Raw genomic sequence first — 12,693 nt, forward strand, 5'->3', positions numbered from 1 at the left:
GATTCTGGGGATATAACGAACACTTAAATTAGACTTATAACGAATAAGTTATGGTATGTCGAAGTTTCGTGATTCGACTCGATTCGGCAAAGCGCATCGTAAATAATAAATTTTTGTTAGATTACTTTTTTAGCCTTAGTGGTCTAAACAAAAGTCATAGTAGTCATTAAACCGAGAGCGTACATATAGAGAACGTTCAAATCTGACTTCAATAAAGGAAATTATAATTTTTCTAAGATTCAACGTAGCAGTAGACATGTTAAATATCGAATTTTAGATCATTTGATTGTTAGATGAAACAATCTAAACGAGAGTCGAAGATCTCGTTAATAGGAGTCAAACGATAAGAAGACACTCGAAAACGGACGTTGGATGACAAAGTTATGCATTTTATACGGGCTTTAACATCTAAGCCTGTGTAAAATAAATAAAGTCAAAATTAGTCGACAGAGTCTAAATGAAAGTTGTATATCTCGTCAATAGCTAGTGTGGATATAAAGAATGTCAAAAATGGATCTCGTATGAAGAAGTTACGCAATTTTAAAGTTTGAAATTCGTCGCACGCGTTTGCACCCCACACACGACCTTTTAGAAGCCGTCACGACGCCCCAACCATTGATTGTCGCGTTCAGCGCACCTGAGGAGCCAGCGCGTATGGCCTTTGCACGGCGCGCATGGTCACTGATCAGCCTATAAATAGACACCATAAGCTCATTCCTTTTCCACACCATTCTCTCTCTCTCTCTCTCTCTCTATATATATATATATATATATATATATATATATATATATATATATTACTCTCGATTTGGTCCGGATTTTTCCCTAGTATTTAGGATATTTTGGCAAGTTTAGAAGTTCCTAGGAGCTCGATATCTAGTAGTTATCAGTCTGGAGTTCTGCCAGTGTAATTTCCAGACTTTGGTCTAGGGAATCTCTATAAGTTAAATTAAACTCTATATTATTTTAGTGTAATTTATGTTTAAAATTCATAGTCATTATGAATTTATAAATAAGATTCGTTAGTAGTTCCAATGTCATATTACTAATTAATCTACTTATGGGGATGATGTCTATGCTGGATTTAGTGAGGTGTTTAAAGTGGGATTTCTAAACATTATACTATGTATACCAAACGGATCCTACCTCCGATATGATCCTACCTATTGTCCCTTATTGGCTATAGATCGGTAAACTTTGGAATTAATGATGGATCTAGGATATCTTTATTCATAAGGAATATTAGTCTAAGACTTAGTGTTAATTGAACCTAGGTCACGTCAAAGGAAAAGATAAGTGCTAAAGCGAAGCGCTATCCAAGTTTCGAGTCATTACTTTATCAAGTGAGTGTGTAGTTACTTACATCTTACACAGTTATAAAAGTATTTAAGATAATTACATGCTATATGTGCATGTTATCTGTGTTCCTGATATCTATGCTAGATGAATGATTTATACATGTTGTACTTGATTTAAACTGTATATGTATTTTTATACCTATAAATATATCGGGTAGAAATGGGTAGATAAAAGATGATACAGATGGTGAGAGATGAAAGATGAGATAGATGATGAGAGGCATTGACTTTAAAGATGATCTAGTCGTCTAGCGGAGTATAGATGACGACCACATACTATTCTAGACAGTCCAGTGGAACCCTACCAGGCTCGCAACCTCTAGGTGTTTTTTAACTAAGTGTTCACCAGGTGTATTCCACCCCCTCCCCCTCCCCCCCCCCCCCATGATTGCCTTATTGACATATATTACTAAGGAATCCCCTAAGCATTACTGTCTATCCCGAAGTTGATTCTCAAGATAGGTCCACCTGAATTAGATGATTTAGGGACAAAAAGTGAGGATAACGAGAATGGGTAACCGGGTTGAATGTTTTGATGAAAATATATAATTAAAAATAATTTAAAAATCGTGGGTTGAAAACCTTATGTGCTCACGAGGCCCCAAGCCTGGCCCACTCAGTTTCTTGTATTACATGTAGTGTCACGAGAGCACAAATGTGATGTTTTGATGAGCGATTTATGGATGCTTATAGGCCAATAGTTTAGATAAACTAACATAAGGCTTGTAATATTTTAGTTTATGCTTATGTATTGTATTGACGATGACATCCTAATGTTTTCAATATAAATAAAATACATTACTTCGGAATTGCTTTGATAATATCATTATTATGTTTTGGCAACAAATTCCGCAATATTATTCTTTAAAAAAGGATTTCTCCAAGGTTGTTGTACCCTTCACTCGTCTGACGAGGAAGGGCATGGCTTTTCGCCGGGGGCCTGAGCAACAGGCTGCGTTCGAGACACTGAGACAGAAGTTATGTGAGGCCCCAGTGTTGACCCTTCCGGAGAGTATGAAGGATTTTGTTGATTATTGTGATGATTCTATCACCAGTTTGGGGTCGGTACTCATGCAATGAGGGAGAGTTATTGTGTATGTTTCTAGGCATCTGAAGCTGCATGGGGTTCGATATCAGACGCATGACCTAGAGTAAGGGGCGGTGGTGTTTGCCCTCAAGATTTGGCGGCAATATCTATATGGGCTCTGGTGTACCATCTACACTGATCACAAGAGTTTGAGATATCTCATGGATCAGCCGAATCTGAATATGAGACAACGTAGATGGCTTTACGTGGTCAAGGATTATGGTTGCGAGATTCACTATTTTTGGATTTGGTGTCTAAGCCCATAACTATAACTGGTATGTACTTGACCCGATAGTAGTATGGTCCTTTTGGGTTGCCTTCACCAGTGCAATTTGATAGGATGGACTTTTGAGAATAAGGTTATTGGTGATTTATTAATATATTATAAGTATAATATATTAATTGCGAAATCATATTATTTAATTAGTATTGGTAAATAATTAATTTGGAATTAATTTAGTGATCAAAATAGACTAATTAAATATAAGGGGTTGATTATGTAAATCAATAATTCTTATAGTGTGGGCCAATGATCCACTAGGATGGGCTAAATAGTTCATGGCTAGTCCATGGAGCTTTAGCCCATGGATCTTAAGGGATATGGAAGGTCATGGAGCTTTAGGGTTTCATGGATGAAACCCTAACCTTTGCAACACTATATAAAGACCTCCTTAGAGCCAAAATCGTTGCCTAATTCATTCTTAGAGAGTGAGGAACGAAAATGTGCATGATAACTTATTCTCTCAAATCCTCCTCTTGCATATGGTGTTTGTGACACATTAGAGGCATAATACTTGAGGTGCTAAAGCTTTCAATGGCCAAGAACTACAAGTCCTAATAAGAGGTAAGTCATCTAACTAGTTGAATTGTTCAAATTGTCATATTGTATGCTAGTTGTAGGCTTAAAGCTTTGGAAACAATATTGCATGTATAATTAGAGAAAACATAGATCCAAAGCTTTTAGGGTTGTATGTGCACCATAGGATGTTGTAGTATGCAAAACCCAATAGTGGTATCAGAGACATGGGTTGTTTTCTGTTATATTTGATGCATGGCTTAGTTTCAAAGTTGAAAAAATCGAGTTTTCTGCATTCTGCCTGATGAACTCGCCGAGTCCACTGGGGAACTCAACGAGTCCATGTAGAAATGAAGCTACTCGACGAGTCCAGTTCATGGACTCGCCGAGTTGGTTGATCAGAGTGCAGAAATTCGAGTTTTTGGCCAGAAATGGATAGAATCATTACCACAAACCGTTTTGTAGTCATAAAATTGTATTTTATGAATTGGTAATGATAGTTTTCATCCATTTAAAAGGCAATTGTCAAATGTTTAGATAATAAAGTGATTATTTGTAGTATTTGATATGAATTGTCTTGTTATGAGTTAGTTCAGATCAATAGGAAGAATTATATGATAATTGTGTTTGATCCAAAAATTTGATCTAATTATTAATGTTATGTGTAATTGTAACTTGTCCTCAAGTTATATGAAAAGTCACATTCATGAATATTAAAACTCATAATTGTTCATAAGTTATGAATGTGAAAGGTCTTGAAATGTTTCAAAACTTGCCCTCAAGTTTTGGAATTTGTAAAGTCACATTAATAAGACATTTAATTCCAAAACCCTAGAGTTTTAAAAGTTAAAATTCAACCTTTATACTATTATAATATTAAAAGTTAATACTTATATATACGTATAAGAATAAGTCAGTCTTACCGTTAGTAGGCCTCATTCACGAAGCCAGTCTATAAGGGGGGTATAAGGTTACTGCCTATAAAATGACAGTTTAATGGCTGTCCACTCTCACCCACCGCTTCCTTGACTGGTGGAGGGTCGTTATCCGAACGGGTAGGATAGGACACTAATCTTCATTAAAAGTATAATGTAATACAAAGTAACTAAATTTTATTAAATTCTCAATCTTAGTTACTTTAGGAAAAATGTGGAAAATGGTGCTACCCCATGAAATTGCACTTAGCACCTTGTTAAGTCGTTAGCGGAGCGTGTGTGGTTAACCGACACACTAATCTGGGACTGACAATGTGTGGCTAAGGGTAACTTGATGTTAATCATAGATCAATGGAGCGTGTGTGGTTAACCGGCACATTGATTAGGTAATTTGTAACATTGGGTGTATCGAGCTAATTTTCATGGTTATTCACACCTTGTTTGTGATCCTCAGCATCCCAGTCACAAACTTGAGAGGGCACAATCGAGATTTAAACATGCTATTGAGAAATTCAATGGATCTCAAAGGATCTAGGAATTTCAAATCCAACTAAAACTTAATAATATATTTCGTTTTTTAAGGTGGAAATTGGTAAATCGTTATTTACCTACCTTCAATTATTTTACAATTGGATTACGACATCCCTTTTCGCAATTGTAGAATATTGTGTTGGGTCCTAGCCTTAATATTTCAATTTGGGTGTTATATTAAGGACTTAAATCAACTAACTTGAATTTCTCCCTCATAGATTTCTAGTTCTGATAACTATGGTCTTCCTTATCCTTTTGGAAAAAGCTTTCCTAATGAAGATGATATCCCACATGGCGATTAAGGTGAAAGATTAATCCCTTTGTCGTACATTAATGGGACTGGAAATTATACTTCATTTCCTCCACATCCTCTAATTATTCTCTCTAACTCACAAGTTCAAAGACTTGAAAAGTTCAAGGTCACTCAATCTCTATTGGCAAGAAAACACAAAGATATAAATTATGTATGTGCTTACATATTGACAAACCGGGAGAGTTGGGTGTCGAAGTCTCAAGGAAGTTAACTGTTGACTAGGTTATTTAGTCACTTCCTGAGTCATATAGCGGGTTTATTAAGGACTACTATGTGACAGACCACGACATGACCCTTATTGATCGAACATATTTGCTTGTTGCTGCTAAATCAAAAATGATTTGGCGCACTCGTAAAGCAAATTTGATTGGAAGATCTACTTCCCAAGTTTCCATGAACATCAGTAGCAATCCAAAAATGATTTCTTCTCCTATGAGAGAAGAAATTGGCTAAATTCAAAAGGTTTGAACTTAAGAGAAAGGCAGGTTCTGGAATTGTGTCATGTGCCAATGTGAAAGAAACCATTTGTTTCTACTGCCATTTGAAGGGACATTGGAAGCAAAGCTGTCCTCACTACATGAGAGATCTAAGAGATGGTAAAGTCAAAATGTTTGACTCTACTTCAGGTATGTCCACTATCTAACTCTATTAAGTTCCTAAGGATTGATTCTTAATACATGATGTGATAAGATTGCATTTTGAAGTTTTGTAGAATCAAAGGAAGCTTAAAGGAAGAGTATGCTGAGTCTGATCGTGAAGAGATGGATTTCGATCGCATGGTTTGATGATCAGATGTGTGAGTTGTTGCTTAAAAACTATGATAGATTGCTTAGGAATAGATAACAAAATAGTTTTCACTTGTATTTGCATTGTAAGGACAAGTTTTCCGCAGTTTTATAAATAAAGAAAAACATTTGTTTTTATCTTATTTTAAAGTATCCTTACAATGACATTTGTGAAAAATTGTTGCTTATATGTTTCCATTGATAGCAATATTGGAAAATGGATTTGATTCTTTCGTTTATTATAGTGTCATAATTTACCAAATAAGGAAAGATTCTCATCACCGAAGTTTCAATTGGATAGAAACTTGGAATCATGCAACTTGTATTGTATGATGAATGAGAATTTTCATCTTTGGGAAATTAAGACTAATTCCTTGTTCACATGTATATGTGAGTCAAGTAAAGGAGGAGGGGATCAGGTACACTTGGTTGTGCGTTGGTCAGGTCCACCACAATAAAACCATTTGTCATGATTTACTAAAGTTTAGTAAATATGGTTATGCTTACAAGTTTAAGTATAATTCTGAATCATTGAAAAAGTTTCAATGTATAGCAGGATGAATAAGAAAAATCAAATTAGGCAGAAAGATAAAAGTTTCTTCAATCTGAAAAGATAGGAGAGTACTTTAGTATCATGTTTTATGATCATCTTAATGATTATGAAAAACCATATCACAATTGATCCTCTAAGGACATCTTAGTGCATTTGTATGACTAAGAAGAGGAATCGTGAATTGTTGGAATGGTTAAATCAAATAGATGAATTATACTTCGTTCTAAAATCCAGTCTTAGAGTCATACTCCAAGATTGTAACTTGAGTGACATATTCTTAAGAAAGTTTTATAACACTTATCAAATGTAGAGTAAAATGTTTCTTACTCTTGTACATTTGAGATTGGTCAGATGTGATGTTTGGATAGAACAAAGATCAACTAAGATTAATTGTTAGAAGTGTTAGTCTTGATAAGAAACCACACTAACTCTTGAATATTTGTTTGTCAAGTAGTGTTCCTTGACAAAGTGACTCTTATATGTCAAGAGGTCAGTGGGAGTCTTAGGATTATTGAATAATTTCAAGTGCTAATCAATAATAAAACTGTGAGTTATCACTAGCACACGAATTGATGTTTATAAGTTATCGTGTTGACATATTCTTGTTTTTGTGCCCATTCCAGTTAATGTTGACTATGCAAGTGGGTTCTATGAGTTCTCAGTTGAATGCATAGGGCAAAGCACCTTAGTCAATGAAAAGTACATTGATTTGTAAGAGTGAGCTGCTAAACAACTTGGAAGACATGGTAGGCCCTTGTGCTACTAGATGGCAAGAAATTAAGATTAAGCAAGTTCAGTCCATATGAGTTTGTATTTGTCATAAACCTTATCTTGGGATAATGGTTGGGAATGACAGATTTATATGGATAGGAACGCATACACCATTAAATCTAAAGTGTCATAAGGTTTCTCTCCGCTTCATGAAAATGATAGTGAGGAAACGCTTTCACTAAGTAGATTTCAAAGGATTAGAGTTAGCAGTTGTGATGGTTGCATTCTCAAATTCGTTTATGATTACGACATCCCTTTTCATAGTTTGAATTGTGAGAAATGGCAAATAGGTTGAACATTCAGGACTTATTAGGTTAAGCTCTGAAAGGTTCAAACACACACTTGTGCTATTTAATCTAAAAGGTATATGGGCTTGAGAAGTCTGGTATAGACTTATTGAAGCACCGAGTATCAGAAATCTGAACCTTGGTAAGAAAGTCAATAAGTATTGATTTCTAGAAGTCCAGCTGATTTCTGGGTACATGTCAAAGCTAGTGGGAGCATAAGTGTTATGCTGGTAAAGATATAATTATCATGTTAGTGGGAGTATGATTATTATGGTAAGTGTTGCAAGTTAGCAATGTTAATTATAGAAAACAAAAGTTTCAATTTGCAAAGATGCAGGGTTTGAAAAGTTGTTTTGCTATAATTAAGGGAGAGGAGATTATACTTCATTCCAATTCTAAAAGCTTAGATTGAGATTTTATTCAAATTTAGTCAAGTATATATATGAATGTTATGTTGGAATGGTTCAACATAAGGAAATTCTATATATGGAAATGTTAATTGCGTTCTCAAATTTGATTATGATTACGACATCCCTCTTCATAGTTCGAATTGTGAGAACATGGAAAATAGAAACATTATAGCAAAAGACTGGTCAAGTATCATGTCTTTATGTGAGACATTATGAATCGTATCCCATATGCTTCACATATAGGATCGATTACATATGCTATAATATAAATCTGTTCAAAATTTTCCAAATGCCTAGGGCATTAAGAGGGAAAATGGACTAGAACGAGATATGACTAAAATGGTTAAGCAATTGTTGAGGACAATCTGAGGTTTACCAAAGATTGGTTGCTTATGGACAATTGGAAGTATAAGTTTTGGAAGGTCCATATTGACAGGTTCTGAGAAGAGGTAACCCTTGTTCAGAAGTGCTAGTCATATGGAATTATGGAAATGTTCCAAAAGTGGAAGTTAATCGTAAAATCTGTGTATGATTAGAAACCTTAATGCAAGAAGGATGTTCAAAGGAATGTACTCTGAATATGAGACTTCGCTTCCATGGAATTGGTTCAATAACCAATGTCCAAAGGGAATACTTTGTAAAGTTACTGGCATAGTTTTGTGACTTTGTGCATTGACATTACGAAAGGATTATTGCATTTAAGTTTAGAATCAAACAGATTATAGTAAAAGGCAAGAATTTGGGATTCTTACACTCACTATGGGGATTTGGAATTGTGAAATGAGCATCATTGAAATGTTATCAATTGATCCATTTCACAAAGAAAGGACCATAGATAAACATAGTGTGCATGCTTGGAGCATGGGATAACTATTGTTTTAATTCAAGTATAAAGTTGATAATTCGAAACATTGTACAATGAAAAATGAGTAATCAATATGGCGATTAAATAAAATGTGTTTTATTTACACTCAAAAGTTTTGGGGCCATATAGGATTAAGTATTATTCTTGTGTTTCACTTTGCATGTTTTGACTTCCCGAATAATAAGATTGTTCAAATTATCCACAGTCGATCATACTTTGGAATTAGGTTTGAAGCAAGACTGTCATGAGTTGGCTTGTAGATGTCTAAGGTGTTAGACATAGCAAAAGTCTGCTGCACCATTCATGAGTGCTTGTGAAATAAGATTTAAGCATTGGATCAACCCGCACTTACCTGAATCACTTCATGGAATTTATCATGAGTGATTGTGAGATGATAATATCATATAATCTTCAAACCAAGATATATGAGTTGTTGACTACAAATTGGTCGTGCATTGATGATATGAAAATGCATCAGTAACTTGATGTTATAAAACGTATCGTTGTGCATGATTTAACGAGTAGTTAGTACAAGCATATAAAGTCGAAGGATTAAAAGTGATGTCTTGGGCCCCTCTATGATTTGTTTTGACCTATGTATCGGCCCCGGTCAGAACTAAATTGATGTGTTCAATTATGTTCTATGTCAAACATATCAGAAATCGAGAAACAAACTGCAGGACAATAAGTATGACTATGTTCCATGTATTTGTTTGCTGATATGTTGAAGAACAGAGGAATATATGATCACTTATCTAAGGACAGTCACTGACTAGGTCAGAGTTCGACAGTGGCTTTTGAAAGCTTACGATTGCTAATCGGTTCTTGAAGTTGTACTTACAGTTATAGTTATTAGACTTATCCAAATGGGAGACTGTTGGATTTGGTGTCTAATCCCATAGCTATAACTAGTATGTACTTGACCCGATAGTAGCATGGTCCTTTTGGGTTGCCTTCACCAGTGCAATTTGATAGGATGGACTTTTGAGAATAAGTTTATTGGTGATTTATTAATATATTATAAGTATAATATATTAATTGAGAAATCATATTATTTAATTAGTATTGGTAAATAATTATTTTGGAATTAATTTAGTGATCAAAATAGACTAATTAAATATAAGGGGTTGATGATGTAAATCAATCATTCTTATAGTGTGGGCCAATGATCCATTAGGATGGGCCAAATAGTTCATGGATAGTGCATGGAGCTTTAACCCATGGAGCCTAAGGGATATGGAAGGTCATGGAGCTTTAGGGTTTCATGGATGAAACCCTAACCTTTGCAACACTATATAAAGACCCCCTGAGAGCCAAAATCGTTGCCTAATTCATTCTTAGAGAGTGAGGAACGAAATTGTGCATGATAACTTATTCTATCAAAGCCTCCTCTTGCATATGGTGTTTGTGACACATTAGAGGCATAATACTTGAGGTGCTAAAGCTTTCAATGGCCAAGAACTACAAGTCCTAATAAGAGGTAAGTCATCTAACTAGTTGAATTGTTCAAATTGTCATATTGTATGCTAGTTGTAGGCTTAAAGCTTTGGAAACAATATTGCATGTATAATTAGAGAAAACATGGATCCAAAGCTTTTAGGGTTGTATGTGCACCATAAGATGTTGTAGTATGCAAAACCCAACAGTGGTATCAGAGACATGGGTTGTTTTCTGTTATATTTGATGCATGGCTTAGTTTCAAAGTTGAAAAAATCGAGTTTTCTGCATTCTGCCTGATGAACTCACCGAGTCCACTGGGGAACTCGACGAGTCCATGTAGAAATGAAGCTACTCGACGAGTCCAGTTCATGGACTCGCCGAGTTGGTTGATCAGAGTGCAGAAATTCGAGTTTTTGGCCAAAAATGGATAGGATCATTACCACAAACCGTTTTGTAGTCATAAAAGTTGTATTTTATGAATTGGTAATGATAGTTTTCATCCATTTAAAAGGCAATTGTCAAATGTTTAGATAATAAAGTGATTATTTGTAGTATTTGATATGAATTGTCTTGTTATGAGTTAGTTCAGATCAATAGGAAGAATTATATGATAATTGTGTTTGATCCAAAAATTTGATCTAATTATTAATGTTATGTGTTATTGTAACTTGTCCTCAAGTTATATGAAAAGTCACATTCATGAATATTAAAACTCATAATTGTTCATAAGTTATGAATGTGAAAGGTCTTGAAATGTTTCAAAACTTGCCCTCAAGTTTTGGAATTTGCAAAGTCACATTAATAAGACATTTAATTCCAAAACCCTAGAGTTTTAAAAGTTAAAATTCAACCCTTATACTATTATAATATTAAAAGTTAATACTTATATATACACGTATAAGAATAAGTCAGTCTTACGGTTAGTAGGCCTCATTCACGAAGCCAGTCTATAAGGGGGTATAAGGTTACTGCCTATAAAATGACAGTTTAATGGCTGTCCACTCTCACCCACCGCTTCCTTGACTGGTGGAGGGTCGTTATCCGAATGGGTAGGATAGGACACTAATCTTTATTAAAAGTATAATGTAATACAAAGTAACTAAATTTTATTAAATTCCCAATCTTAGTTACTTTAGGAAAAATGTGGGAAATGGTGCTACCCCATGAAATTGCACTTAGCACATTGTTAAGTCGTTAGTGGAGCGTGTGTGGTTAACCGGCACACTAATCTGGGACTGACAATGTGTGGCTAAGGGTAACTTGATTTTAATCATAGATCAATAGAGCGTGTGTGGTTAACCGGCACATTGATTAGGTAATTTGTAACATTGGGTGTACCGAGCTAATTTGCATGGTTATTCACACCTTGTTTGTGATCCTCGGCATCCCAGTCACAAACTTGAATGGGCACAATCGAGATTTAAACATGCCATTGAAAAGTTCATTGGGTCTCAAAGGATCTAGGAATTTCAAATCCAACTAAAACTTAATAATCTAACTCGTTTTTCAAGGTGGAAATTGGTAAATCGTCATTTACCTACCTTCAAATATTTTACAATTGGATTACGACATCCCTTTTCGCAATTGTAGAATATTGTGTTGGGTCCTAGCCTTAATATTTCAATTTGGGTGTTATATTAAGGAATTAAATCAACTAACTTGAATTTCTCCCTCATAGATGTCTAGTTCTGACAACTATGGTCTTCCTTATCCTTTTGGAAAAAGCTTTCCTAATGAAGATGATATCCCACATGATTATTAAGGTGAAAGATTAATCCCTTTGTCGTACATTAATGGGACTGGAAATCATACTTCATTTCCTCCACTTCCTCTAATTATTCTCCCTAACCCACAAGTTCAAAGACTTGAAAAGTTCAAGGTCACTCAATCTCTATTGGCAAGCAAACACAAAGATAGAAATTATGTATGTGCTTACATATTGACAAACCGGGAGAGTTGGGTGTCGAAGTCTCAAGGAAGTTAACTGTTGACTAGGTTCTTCAGTCACTTCCTGAGTCATATAGCGGGTTTATTAAGGACTACTATGTGACAGACCACGACATGACCCTTATTGATCTAACATATTTGCTTGTTGCTGCTAAATCAAAAATGATTTGGCGCACTCGTAAATCAAATTTGATTGGAAGATCTACTTCACAAGTTTCCATGAACATCGGTGGCAATCCAAAAATGATTTCTTCTCCTAGGAGAGAAGAAATTGGCTAAAGTCAAAAGGTTTCAACTTAAGAGAAAGACAGGTTCTGGAATTGTGTTATGTGCCAATGTGAAAGAAACCATTTGTTTCTACTGCCATTTGAAGGGACATTGGAAGCAAAGCTGCCCTCACTACCTGAGAGATCTAAGAGATGGTAAAGTCAAAATGTTTGACTCTACTTCAGGTATGTCCACTATCTAAGTCTATTAAGTTCCTAATGATTGATTCTTAATACATGATGTGATAAGATTGCATTTTGAAGTTTTGTAGAATCAAAGGAAGCTTAAAGGAAGAGTATGCTGAGTCTGATCGTGAAGAGATGGATTTCGATCGCATGGTTTGATGAT

This window comes from Lactuca virosa, chromosome 2 (genome assembly GCF_052849685.1).
Source record: "Lactuca virosa cultivar CGN04683 chromosome 2, Lactuca_virosa_CGN04683_v6, whole genome shotgun sequence".
NCBI lineage: Eukaryota > Viridiplantae > Streptophyta > Magnoliopsida > Asterales > Asteraceae > Lactuca > Lactuca virosa.